The sequence below is a fragment of the Schistocerca cancellata genome, chromosome 1, assembly GCF_023864275.1.
Source record: "Schistocerca cancellata isolate TAMUIC-IGC-003103 chromosome 1, iqSchCanc2.1, whole genome shotgun sequence".
NCBI lineage: Eukaryota > Metazoa > Arthropoda > Insecta > Orthoptera > Acrididae > Schistocerca > Schistocerca cancellata.
The window spans coordinates 1,097,095,512-1,097,109,867 of NC_064626.1; positions in this window are offsets into that span (position 1 = coordinate 1,097,095,512).

Sequence of the window (14,356 nt, forward strand, 5' to 3'; positions counted from 1 at the left end):
GAGAAGGACGACGGGTGCGGCCGAGGGAGACCGAGACTGAGACGAGCACGCGACAGACGCTGGAACAAGTGTGCCGAAATTACCGCCGCGATCGCCAAGTGAACTGAAGTGCGCGACATTTACGACGGTGGCCTAGTTTAGGTTTGTTCTGCGCATCTGACGTCACAAAACACAGTCAGCCAATGAACAGAGAACGACGTTGCCAGAGCTAACTGCAGTGCAGAGCACGGACGAGTGTCTTCAGTTTTAGAAACGTTCAGTCATAAATAAAGTAATTGAACAAAAGCAATGTCTTGATAGCAGACTTTCTTTTATAGAAAGTTTGGAAAAAAACATTCTTTATACCAATTGCTTCATATTATATTAATTAATTAAACCAAACAAGCAATAAGCCTCCTAATTCAGGCGAAGCAAGGAAAGGTGTTTGTATCATTCTCACTAAACGTTTTTTCGCAATAAAGAACAGCGGTAATTGTTTATTTCCTACTGTACTTTGACGAAACGTGAGTGATTCATAGTAATACCAACAGTGTTTGTCGGTATTTTGGGTGGCATTTTAAAGTCTTCTGGGAGACATATTGAATGACGAGCTGCGTTAGCGTAATTGTGTAAGTTTCTCGCTGCTATGCAAAAAGTTCTGAATTCAAACCTTGTTCGGTACTTAATATTTTCTTTATTTAAAACAATATCGAAGTGTCTTACTTCATGAATTTTATTCGTTTGAATGTAATTGTTTTGAAATTTCTAGTGGCAACTAAAATCGACCATATGGAAAATATACGCTATGAACTTTTACCTTTGCAAACTCTTCAAAATTTCGTGCAATGGTTTATTACATCTAATGCTGCACAATAACGGCATTGAACATCGAAACAAAATTAAGTCATTTATGGGGGGAAGGTATCAGTCAAGAAGATGTGTAAAAAACAAATTTTTGGGCCAAATAGTTATTGTGAAATCGAATGATAAAAGTGTGTCAAAGCAGTCGAAACACTATGTATCTGCACAGGCGAGCAGTGCAGTGATGACAAAATCGCACGTCTGCGGCGAAAGGGTTAATGTCGCCTGGTGGCTTTACTTCATAAACTGCACGCTCCCCCCTAAACGACTAAGTTTGCGAACTATACTATTGCTCTGCTTCTCTTGGCGCGTGCAACTGGCAACGCAGCAATCTCCCGCGTCTGGGGAAAATCAGGGCTTCATATTGACGAAGCTATTCTAACAAGCACACATAAGGAAGCTTGCTCTTGGCGGTTGTTTTCCGGTGAAGACACTGTTATCCAGCTGTTAGCAACGAGACGAACTCCAGTAGTCAATACAGGTACTCAGCTGAACTGTGAAATTTTTGTCGGTAGCAAAAAGGTACTCAAACTCACAAAAGTACTTCACATACCAGCAATAGTCATATGCACAACAGGAGGTCGAGGAGATTTTTTTTTTCTAAGTCATCATTCTTATGACTGGTTTATTGTGGCCTGACACAGATTCCTCTACTGTGTCAATCTCCTCATCTCAGAGTAGCACTTGTAATGTACCTCCTCAATTACTTGCAGGATGTAGTCCAATCTCTGTTTTCCTCTACAGTTTTTAGCCTCAGCAGCTCCCTCTAATATCCTTATGCCCTGATGTCTTAACTGGTATCCTATTATCCTTCTCTTCTTATTTTCAGTGTTTTCTATATATTCCTTTCCTCTCCGATTTTGCGCAGAACCTCCGCGTTTCATTGCCGTACAATGCTGTGCACCAAACGTACATCTCGCAAATTTCTTCCTCAAGTTACGGTCCATGTTTGATATTAGTAGACATCTCGGGTCAGGAATACTTGGCTCTGACCACTATGGGACTTAACTTCTAAGGTCATCAGTCCTCTAGAACTTAGAACTACTTAAACCTAACTAACCTAAGGACATCACACACATCCATGCCCGAGGCAGGATTCGAGCCTGCGACTGTAGCGATCGCGCGGTTCCAGACTGTAGCGCCTAAAACCGCTCGGCCACCCCGGCCGGCGGGTCAGGAATACTCTGCTTTTTATGCCCTCATGGGTTGTTTTGCTGTCTAGGTATAAGAATTCCTTAACTTCATCTACTTCGTGATCACCAATCCTGAAGTTAAGTTTCTCGCTGTCCTCATTTTTGCTACTTCTCATTACTTTTGCCTTTCTTTCATCTACTCTGAATTCATACTGTGTACTCATTGGAATGTCCATAAAGCAGATCCTTTAATTCTCCTTCACTTTCACCCAGGATAGCAATGTCATCAGTGAATCTTTTCATAGATATCCTTTCACCTTGTGTTTAATTCCACTCTTGAACGTTTCTTTTATTTTCATAACTGCTTCTTCGATGTATAGATTGAATAGTAGGGAAGAAAGACTACATCCTTGTCTTACACTCTTTTTAATCCATGCACTTCGTTCTTCACCTTCCACTCTCACTATTCCCCCTTGGACCACCCACCGATCAGCCAGTGTTCGTTTAGAGTGTCACTGTCTAAACGAAGCATATTTTGGGAGGAATGGTGGAAGATACTGCAAAACGACATCATTTAAGCTTCAGAGACTCCCCTTCAGTAGTGCTTGTGAACAAGAAAGCCGGTATTACTGCATCGACTACCGACAACTGAACAAAATTACGCAAAAAGTATATCTACCACTTGCCGCACGAGGAAGACATCCTAGACTGTTTGAAAGGGGCAAAGTGTTTGTCAACTATGGACGTGCAGACAGATTACTGAGAAATCGAGGCTGACGAAGCTGATCGGGAAAAGACTAACTTTACAATACCTGACGGCATCTATGCGTACAAAGTTACGACGGTTGGACTAGGTAATGCTCCTCCCACCTTCGAGTATAGCATGGACAACCGTCTCTGACGCCTTAAATGTATGACGTACCTTTGCTTTGTGGTGACATTGTCGTTTTTTCCGTATGTATTTGAAGAATATCTAAGTTGCCTGATAAATGTGCTGAAGTTTGTTCACACCGCAGACCTCCGCCTGAATCCAAAAAAGGGACTCTTCATCACCCAAAAAACGAAAATCTCGGGGCTTCTAGATAATGATGATACAGTCTGTCCTGATCCAGAGAAAATTAGAGCAGTCACCTGCTTTCCGACTTCTTGGCACGTTTGTGATGTCAGAAGTTTTGTCGGAATGCGGTTGTAGCCTATTAATGACGATTCATGTAAACGCCTTCTGTACCGTCGCCGTCCATTGCAAGAACAACTGCAGAGAAACGCGAATTTTTCCTGGAACGAGGCGAAAAAACCTTTCTTCGTCCGTAAGGAGACGCTAACATCTTCCCCAGTGCTAGCATTATGTGATGAGAATGCCAAGGTGTAGTTATAGCACAAATTCAGGAAGGTGTAGAAAATGTGATAGCTCATGCTACCAGAGTACTCTCGAAGTCCGAGATGAACTACGCTACAACCGAGAAAGGGTGCCTTGCAGTTATTTGGGTCATCAAAAAGTTCCAGACGTATTTATTTGACAGACCTTTCACCGCTGTGACAGAGCACCAATCTCTGTGTTGTCAGACCAGCCTGAACAATCCGTCAGGTCGACTGATGTGATACGCGCTGAAGCTTCAGTAGTACAAGTCACAGTGGTATACAAAAATGGACGCAGACACAAGGACGGCGACTGTTTTTCAAGGAATCTTTTGTCAGAACGCAGCAGCATGGACAAAATCTCACTAGTCGCTGTATTAAATGACGTTGCTGCTGAACAGATGGAAGACCCAGCATTGCTGTAAGCCATAGAGGCGTTGAAGGAGGAACAGACCAAAGAACTCGAATTAATAAACGGTACATTGTATAACAGGAACTGTGATCCGACGGGGCAGAAACGATTTCTCGTAATCCCAGCTCATCTACAGCTCATGAAGTATTTCCACGACGCTCCAACATCTGGTCACCTCGGATTCGTGAAGTCTTGAAATAGGACCAAACGCAGATATCACTGGTAAGCTCTCCAACGATCCGTTAGACACTATGTGAACCACTGTAGGGAATAAATACAAAATATATCTGTTTTAAAAAGCAAATAAAAATTCGCTAAGCCCCTTCGTAAGAGTCAGTCTGCACTCCTTCCATTCTAAGGAAGCATAAATTCGAAGAATAGGATCGATGACAACTGAGATATTTGTACCAAATAAATTAATAAGAAATTGAACTGATCCACCATGATACACAAAAGATGTCAGATCACTGCTGCAGAAGCAACGAAAAAAGCATGCCATATTTAAAAGAACATAGAATTTCCAAGAGTGGCAATGTTTCAAAAAAATGGTTCAAATGGCTGTGAGCACTATGGGACTTAACTTCTAAGGTCATCAGTCCCCTAGAACTTAGAACGACTTAAACCTAACTAACCTAAGGACAGCACACACATCTATGCCCGAGGCAGGATTCGAACCTGCAACCGTAGTGGTCACGCGGTTCCAGACTGTAAAGCCTAGGGCAATGTTTCACAGAAGCTCAAAACTTAGACCGAACGTCAATGCGAGTTGCTTTTAATCGTTTCCACAAAGAAATTCTGTCTCAAATTACGGCAGAAAATCCTAATACATTCTAGTCGTATGTAAAGTAGCCCACCAACAAGACACAATCAATACCTTCACTGTGCGATAGCAATCGTAGCGTTGTCGATGACGGTGACAACCAAGCGGAATTATCCGTACTAATCACGGATTTCCTAAACCCCTTCATCAAAGAACGCGAAGAAAATATTCCAGAATTCGAATCAATAACAACTAGCAATAAGAGAAACATATAAGTAAATGTCCTCATTGTAGCGAAACAATTTAAATTACTTAATAAAGACAGGTCTTCCAGTCAAGATTGTGTACCAGTTAGGTTCATTTCAGAGTATGCTGATACAATGGCTGCATACTTAGCACTCATATACAACCGCTCGCTCTACGAAAGGTCCATTCCTGAAGACTGGAAAGTTTCACAGGAAATAATAGTAACCCGCTGAATTATCACTGACGTCGCTCTTCAGTATGATTTTGGAACATATACAGTCTGGACATCATGATTTACCTCGAAGAAAACGATCTATTGACACACAATCACCACGAATTCAGAAAAAGTCGTTGTTGTGAAACAGAACCAGCTCTTTATTCACACGAAGTGCTGAGTGCTGTCGACAGGGGTCCTCAGATTAATTCCATATATCTATAGTCCCAGTTAGCTTTTGACACCATATCTCACAAGCGACTTCTAATCAAATTGTGTGCGTATGGAGTATCGGCTCAGTTGTGCAACTGGATTCATGATTTCCCTTCAAGGAGATCACAATTCGTAGTAACTGACTTGAAGCCACAGTGTAAAACAGAAGTGATTTCTGGCGTTCCCCAAGAAAGTATTGCAGGGCCTCTGCTGTTACTAATCTATATAAATGATTTAGGAGACAATCCGAGCAGTCCCTTTGGATTGTTTGCAGGTGATGTTTCATTTATCGTCTCGTAAAGTAATCAGAACATCAACAGAAATTTCAAAACGAGTTAGACACGATATCTGTGTGGTGAGATAATTAACAATTCCCACTAAATGATGGAGAGTGTGAGGTCATCCACATGAGTACTAAAAAGAATACATTAAATATCGTTTACAGGATAAATCACACAAATTTAAGGGTTGTCAATTCAACTAAATACTTAGGAATTACAATTACGAACAACTTAAATTGGAACGATTACACAGATAATGTTTGTGAGGACACAGTGAATAACTACTTGCGCAAGGGCCAGAGGTGGACAAACACATTATTAACTTGCTCAGATTCTGACGCTCTTTCTCTTGAATAAATGATCCAGTTTTTCTGAAATTGTAACCTGACCAGGAGCGAATTATTTTGTCTCACCTGTGTGCTTTGGTAGTTTAGTTTTGAACGTCTGTATGTTAACCAAATTTATTAGACACAGTTCTTGCACAGTGTCTATAGTCGCTTGTTTGTCAGTATAGTGCAGTTTTCCACCATCTTTGGAATGGATACAGATTGTGATTGCTGTGTGCGGACATGCACTGAGTTGATGACACTTCGCTCTCAGCTCCAGGCTGTGTTGGTTTCGGTTACATAGCTTGAGGCTGCATTGGATGGGCACCACTGTTGTGGACCGGCGATGGGGATCCAACGGACGTCCAGCACGACCCAAGAGTCCGCCGACCGATCTACGCCGGTGGTCAGCCCAGTTACTGCTCGCATTGGAGTTAAGTCCCTCACCTGTGGTCGAGCGGGAGGTCGTCACAGTATAGTTGACAGCACTGATTGCTGACCTCTAGTACTGAGCCGAGAACAGAGTTTGAATCAGAGGCTCCGATTGTTCTGCGACAGTGTAGGTTGCAGATTCCTCGACTTGCGAATATAGGGTGGTGGTTTTCGGGTTCCGCTAAATAGGCCAGGAGCCCATTACACGCAGGAGGCTGCTACACGGCTAGCGGGGGCTGTGTAGCGTGGACTGTGAGTTTTTTTTTAGATTAGAGGGGCTCGGGCAAACACAAAAAGGGCTTCAGTCTCAAAGAGTGCAGGTCGAACATAGGATGAATGTAGATCTAGGAACCATCAGTATAACAGTTGTAAACTGTCATAGCTGTGTTGGGAAAGTACCAGGACTCCAAGCGCTGAAAATTGGCTAAAGCCGAAGGTAAATCCAGTCAAAATGTTCGCAAATGATTCAACGGTGATCAGAAAGGATAGGTGGAGGCGTGTTTGTTGCTGTTAGAAGTAATCTATCTTTTAACGAAATTGAAGTAGGTAGTTCCTGTGAGTAATCAAGGATAGAGCTTATTCTTGGCAACAGGAATAGTGACTGGATCCCTTTATCTACCTCCCAACTCAGATGATATAGTTACTGAGAGGTTTAAAGAAAACTCGAGTCTAATTTTAAACACTTAGCCAACTCTTACAGTTGTAATTGGTGACGACTTCAATTTATCCTCGATATGTTGGCGAAAATACATGTTTAAATCCGGAGGTACGTATGAAACATCATCCGAAGTTGTACTAAACGCATTCTCTGAAAATTTTTTCGACCAATTAGTTCATGAGCGCACTCGAGTAGTAAACGGTTGTGAAAACACACTTGACCTCTTAGCAAAAAAATAATCCTAAGCTAATACCGAGCGTCAAAGCGGATACAGGGATTAGTGAACTCACGGTTGTCGTAGCGAGACTAAATACCGTAACTCCCAAATCCCCCCAAAATAAATAAGCAGATAAAAATTTGCTTGACGCCTTCCTGAGAGAGAATCTCCACTCCTTACATACTAACAAAGTAAGTGAAGACCAGACGAGGCTTGAATTCTGAGAAATAGTATCGTTAGTAATTGAGAGATTTGTACCAAATAAGTTAACAAACAACGGAGCTATCCCTCATATTACGCAAAACAGGTCAGAACACTGTTGCAGCAACAACGAAAAAAGCAGGCCAAACTTAATCGAAAGCAAAACCCCCGAGATTGGTGATATTTTACACAAGATCGAAGTTTAGCGCGGACTTTAATGCAAGATGTTTATAATAGTTTCCACAACGAAGCAGTCTCAAAACCTGGCAGAAAATCCAAAGAGATTCTGGTCGTACGTAAATTATGCTAGCGGCAAGGCACAATCAGTGCCCTCTCTGCTCAGTAACAATGGAAATACTGTCGATGACAGTGCTGGTAAAGCAGAGTTACTAAACACAGCCTTCCGAAATTTCTTCATCAAAGAAGACGAAGCAGATATTCCAGAATTTGAATCACGGACAGCTGCCAACATGGCTAACTTCAAAGCAGATATCCTCGGAGGAGTGAAGCAACGTAAATTACTTAATAAAAGCAAGTCTTCCGGGCTGGATTGTATACCAGTTATGTTCCTTTTAGAGTATTCTGACGCAAAGCTCCACACTCTATCTAGGTATTTATTTCTGTTAAGGCCGTACATTAGTGTACCAAATAAACGGAGTTTCAGTGCTAAACGTTCTACTTCATTGACGGGATTACTTTCCAGTTTAGACCCGAGTGTGGTTATTCGACGCGACAACATACAACAGTGGTTGCTGTAACACTGCTAGAATGCGAATTTCGCAAGCAACTTGTTTGTTCATTGCTTCAGCACTGAAAGTGCTTTTGGCCAGAACATCGCGCTTGCTATCAGATATAATTGATGGAATGCATAAGACAATAGAGCGACACTAATTTGCTGAAAGATTCCCAAATTACAAAAGTGACATGGAAGAAACATTGCTGATCTATGGTCAATGTTAACGGGTATTTTTCACGGTCTGCTTCAGCCCGGAAAACACTGTATTTCTAAATCGTTTACGTCCCTCGGTGATGATATGAGTTGAATGGGCGAAAGTCCTGGTTCACTGCTTCAGACTCTCTACCACTACGTTCCCAATGTGGTCGCATTTGTTACAAATCCTACAGGAACATAGAAGAAAGGACAATCGTACCATTCATTGACATAAAAGCAGTATGGACACGACAAAAGGGCTTGTTGGGGGAATGCACTGATGCTTGGTTCGCTGTTCCTTTTTCTGACAATGGTGTTGCTACACGACGCTTAGCCAACGGCCTACACAGAAATGACCGATGGCTGACTGAGGCCTCAGCTGCTTAGAACGAGACAGCAGTCAGCCGAACTGCTGGCAGTCGTTATGTTGCGCCTCATGTGCACCTCAGACATGACTATATGTCTGTGACATCTCACTCCGGACCAAAGAAGAAAATACATTGGGGCAGGGAACTTCGCTAACATTAAAAGGAATTTTTAATTTTATTAGTATGTCTGAACAATTTTTAATGGATCTCCCATGAACCTAGCAATAAGCTGATGAACGAAGACCAGTCTGGACTCAATATTTCTGCCAAGAGATCTCGTCCAAGACGTGGAGGAGATGACACTGCTGACAGTTGTTGAATGCACTTAGTAGAACCAGTGGCGAATCATTGTTCATATCAAAATCAATACACATGTAGCCTGAGCGCAGTGGCGACTTATTCAGTAAAATCTAATGAGATAGAAACAGTCAGAATGTTCTGCACTTTTCCAAAACTGCTATTTTTTTTACTTCTAGATGAAAGAAATAAAAGATACAGACACACAATTACAAATGTTGGCAGCAAAGTAGAGCCCAGTTGACATCAATAGCAAGTGTAAAAAGTTTCGAAAATAATTATTCACTCGTGTTTTGGGACAAAGTGTATAATCATCATACTGTAGTGTCGCGGAATAGTAAAGAGTTGGAAACGTGGAATATTGTCAAAGTTTCGTTGCCTATGCCGAGAGCTAGAGGCAGTAGGTTAGCCAAGTGGTAGGAGCATTGCGCATATATCGGAATGTGTCGTCACGCAGGGGCAATGGCCGAGTTACACACAACAGGCGAAAGAGAATTGCTTAGCACGCGGGTTTGTGTTAGAAGGAGAATTTCGTAGAGTGTAAGACAGAGGTATAGCGTCAGCTGTACTGCTTTTCACAAATTCGCGTAAGTCTGCCATAACAACACGTAACTGTGTCGCAAGAACACCTAAGGGACGAGTACGACAGATAAATCAGCAATAAAAGTGGAACGAATGCGGTCATTAAACGAGCATGACGTCAGGACGTCGCTCGTGCTTCCTTTAAATAAGCCAGCTTTGATAGCAACAAGGCACTCGCAGTCAGACTTGCAGTTAGATGTGTACTGGGTCGCGGCGTAGCGCTCAGCTCGGTGATCGACATGTTAATCTTTATTAAGGAGATGTTGCAGTAAGGGCGGCCCATCCAGCAGCAGACGTGATGGGACAGTACTAGCTCTGGTCCTCTCTGCTGCCGCTGTCAATCATCAACCCAGGATTAGCAGACATCGCGGCAGACTCGCTCGCCGCCAATGCTGACCACATCAGTGAGCCATCGTCGAGATCGTGCGGGGCCTAGGCCCTGTGCATCCGCCGTCACAACCGGATGAGCCGACGACGCTGGGGGACTGCAGCCCGTTCCGCCCGTCCACCGCGGACGACCCACCAGGAGGAGCAGGGAAGAAGACGGGGTGGGATAAAGTACACTCCGCACGACGAGAACGCCTCTCGTGCCGACAGCGCCGGGACTCCAACCCGGAGCCTCCTGCTGTCCGCCGCCGAGCCGGCCGGACAGCCGGACACCACCAGCCACGCGCGGCCGAAGTACGAAGTAAGGACATTCCTTCGCTACATCACAGCACGCGGCGCTGCGCTAGCAAGACTGGTGCAGCCCGGAGCTGGTGTCATCGGCACGAGTCAGCGAGGACTCGGGGAAGGTCGTTGATATCACCAAGTTTAGCCGGCCTGTGTTACGCGGACCACATTGTACTCGGCAGGAATAAAGGTGTTATGAAATAATAATGTTTGTTTGGCGTTTCTGACGCGTCCACAGTCATTTCCTAGCATCCTGACAACTGGAGAGGTCACCGCCCGGCCTCCAGTCCACCATAGGCGACCGGGACCACCGGAGCGTCTACAGATTTGGTGTCAGAAGTCCTCGCGTCCATCGCCTATAATACAGAGAAAGAAGAGGATTTTAGCACTAGGAGACGCTAAGTGTAGCAGCAGTATACGAAGGAAGACAGTGACAGGGATGGCGTATTTCAGTCCATGTGCTAGGAGACATACACATAACTCTCTTCCATTAGTGTGACCTCATGAGTACCATCATCTGCAGGATGTTTGAGATCAGACATTAATCAGGTGGAGTGCTTTAGAGCTGTGGCATAAGGTCCTCCTCTCTCGCTCTCCAACCCCCATTCTTCAAACTGGCACATACAGTTAGAAGCAGCTAGTGTTCTTGAGGTCGACATCAGGGAAACATCAGTTGAATCTTCTGGAAACTTCTGAGGCACCCATAGGATAGCTTGCATGTTAATCTCCAGTGTGTAATACGGTATTACAGTGTCAATGCGAAGGAACCTTGCATCGTACTTCTTACAAACACAGGCACTGCAATATCGCATTTATCTGCCGATACCAGGCTAGCGACTTTCGATTAAATGTATCCCCCAAATGAGAATGATGGGAAGTATACGAGTGCAGGTTAATGACAACGGATGAAGACATATGTAAATTTGGTTCTGGCCATGACATGGTCATATAGCCTTAATGGTCAAGGTGAAAATGAAATGTCGTGTGGCTAGGGCCTCCAGTCTGGTAGACCATTCGTCTGGTGGAAGTCTTTTGAGTTGACGCCACTTCGGTGACTTGCGTGTCGATGGGGATGAGATGATGATGATGAAGACAACACAATACCCAGTCCCTGAGCGGAGAAAATCTCCAACCTAGTCAGGAATTGAACACGGGCTCCTGGGCATGACATTCCGTCATGCTGACCGGGGTGGGCGGTGGTCAAAGTGACCACTCGCGATGTTTGGGAAATCCAGGTTCAATTCTTGGCCAGGTTTTCAGTGTCATCATTCCATTCTACAGTTAGAGGTTGCCCATTTTTGAAACTGTGAATACATTTCCTGTGCTCCATTGTGTGAAATGGTGGCAGTGACGTCATCCATTTGTATATGAAGTCTGCGTTCAGCTGCTAATCATCTTTGTGAGAGGCCTGAGGGGATGGCGTCAGAACACTGTTGTGGGAATGAGGTCGTTCCTTGAGAGCTGAGGGCTATAATGTATCCACTTGGTGTGCATAGTGGGGCACACCATCATTTATTTTGAGCCAGAGAACAGGAATAGAAATGAGTTTGCCAATTTGCAACCATTGATAGTGGTTCACCAATTACAGACATAGCTGGTTCAGATGATGGGTTTCCTGGTCATCATGTACTTATATCATACTAGACCCTAGGGGTGGGGAGGGATAGAATGTCTATGGCTCATGTCTGGCATGCATGGTGAATGAATGTGCAGACGAGATAATGTTGCAAAGACCTAATCATATCCTTTCCAGTGAACTATACTTTAAGACAAAAAAAGAGAGAGAGAGAGAGAGACGCACCACGAAGGAATTATCCGAATGGGATGGAAATAAGTAGTTGTGATGTACATCTACAGACAAACAAATGCTTACAGTTTCCGGAAATCGGTAGATGTGATGTACCGTACAGGATGGCAGCCAGTCAAGGAATATTTTCGGGAATCAGTTTAAAAAATTTATTTCAAAGGCCCAGTGGAATCTTTACAAATTTTCTCCCTGAGTAATTCACGCCGTGTCTACGTGACACAAATCGCTTGTCTTTCAAAACCGAGGGGGTTCTGTCCAGTTAAAGCTGCTGACAGGAGACGCCCTGAGTCCTCTTCTGAAACTGCTAGCGAATTCACGCCATTGGTCTTAGCCAATAGCGTGCACGGGATACTGATCACGTATGTTAACGCTGGAGTCTTCTGCGGTACCGAACACAGTTGCTTCTCTCCCTTGTAATCCAGATCTCAAGCAGAACAGACGTCTTTTTGAAAGGCAGAGCTTCTGGCTCTGCTCTTCGCGACCGGCCACCAACGTAAATCAACATGGACCGCTTCCCTTTCCGTTGCTCATTTCACTTAATTGTTCGACCTCCTAGACTGGCCTAAACCTGCTAACTTCCGACCCTACGCGCGCCTTTTGTACACCGTATATCGAAATACATTCTCTTTATTGTACTTAATTCCCTGTTTTGTCATTTAACGGCAGCCCTGGATGCCCACTATCAAATCCTGACTGCTCGACCTCCTGCACACTGCCGCCACGAGGCATATTTAACAACCTGCTTTCCCCTTCCCTGCCATTTTATACATTAACACTGGTGTCAGAAGTTTCTCTCCCCATCCCCAAACCACGTACTCTTTTTACAATGGTTTCAGAAGTGGGATGTAACAATTATATCCCCCCTTCCTGGCACGAGCTCATTTACAGTACATACACAGACAAACAAATGATCACAATTTCAGAAAAACTGGATGATTTATTCAAGAGAAAGGGTTTCACATAATAAACAAGTCAATAACACTCTAGTCCACCTCTGGCCCTTATGCAAGCAAGTATTCGGCTTGGTGTTGATTGATAAAGTTGTTGGATTTCCTCCTGAGGGATGTCGTACCATATCTGCCCAACTGCCCGTTACATCGTCAAAATCCCGAACTGGTTGGAGGAGCCTGCCCATAAGGCCCCAAATGTTCTCAATTGGGGAGAGATCCGACGAGCTTATTGGTCAAGGTAGGGTTTGGAAAGCACGAAGACAAGCAGTAGGAACTCTCGTCGTGTGTGGACGGGCGTTATCTTGCTGAAATGTGAGCCCAGGATGGCTTGCCATAAAGGCCAACAAACCGGGGCGTAGAAGATTGTTGATATACCGCTGTCCTGTAAGATTGCCACGGATGACAACCAAAGAGAACCTACTATGAAAAGAAATAGCGCCCCATACTACCATTCCTTGTTGTCGGGCTGTATGGTGGGCGACAGTCAGCTTGGTATCCCACCACTGTCCAGGTCGTTTAGAGGCTCGTCTTCGGCGTTTGTCGGGGCTCATTCACCAGCAGGACACATCACTGAAGACAATTCTACTCCAGTCAGTTAGATTCCAGGCGAAGACGTGTCTAGAGACCCCTTCGGACAGTGGTGGATTATCAGCCTAATTGTCACTTGCCATACAGTCTGACAGCCGGGAGTAAGGGTCTGGGTTGCCATTTAATTTCATAATAGGACGTCTTTTGTTGTCATCCGTGGCACCCTTACAGCACAGCATTATATCGGCGATATCCTACGCTCTGTTTTGTTGACCTTCATGGTAAGTTTTTTGGGCCTATGTTTTAGCAAGATAATGCCCGTTCACACACAGCAAGTTTTTCTGATTCTTGTCTTTGTGTTTGCCAACCCCTACCTTGGCCAACAAGGTCCCCAGATCTCTCCCAAATTGAGAACGTTTGAAGCCTTATGGGCAGGACCCTCCAACCATTTCGGGATTTTAACGATGTAGAGCGCCAAATGGACAGAATTTGGCACAATGTCCCTCAGCAGGACGTTCAACAACTCTATCAATCAGTGACAAGTCGAATAACTGCTTACCTAAGGGACTGATGCATAATTGACTTGCTCAATTTGTAAAGCTCTTCCTATTGAATAAATCACCAATTTTTCTTGAATTTGTAATCGTCTGTTTGCCTGTACATGAAATCTACCGATTTGGGTCCTATTCAGATAATTCCTTTGTGGTGCGTCTTTTATTTTTCTTAGAGTGCATTTAGTTTGAACAGGGATGTTGGATCGTCAGTGGCTTTTTTTTTGTATGGACCTTAAAATTTGTAGATATTATCAAAGTGAATGAGTGCGATATAGTTCGGCGTGTTTCACAATGTTTGAAGACGAGTACGTTAATATTAGAGATGTTATCTTTTATTCCAGAAGAACCTTGACATCTTTCATAATGAATTGTAAATAA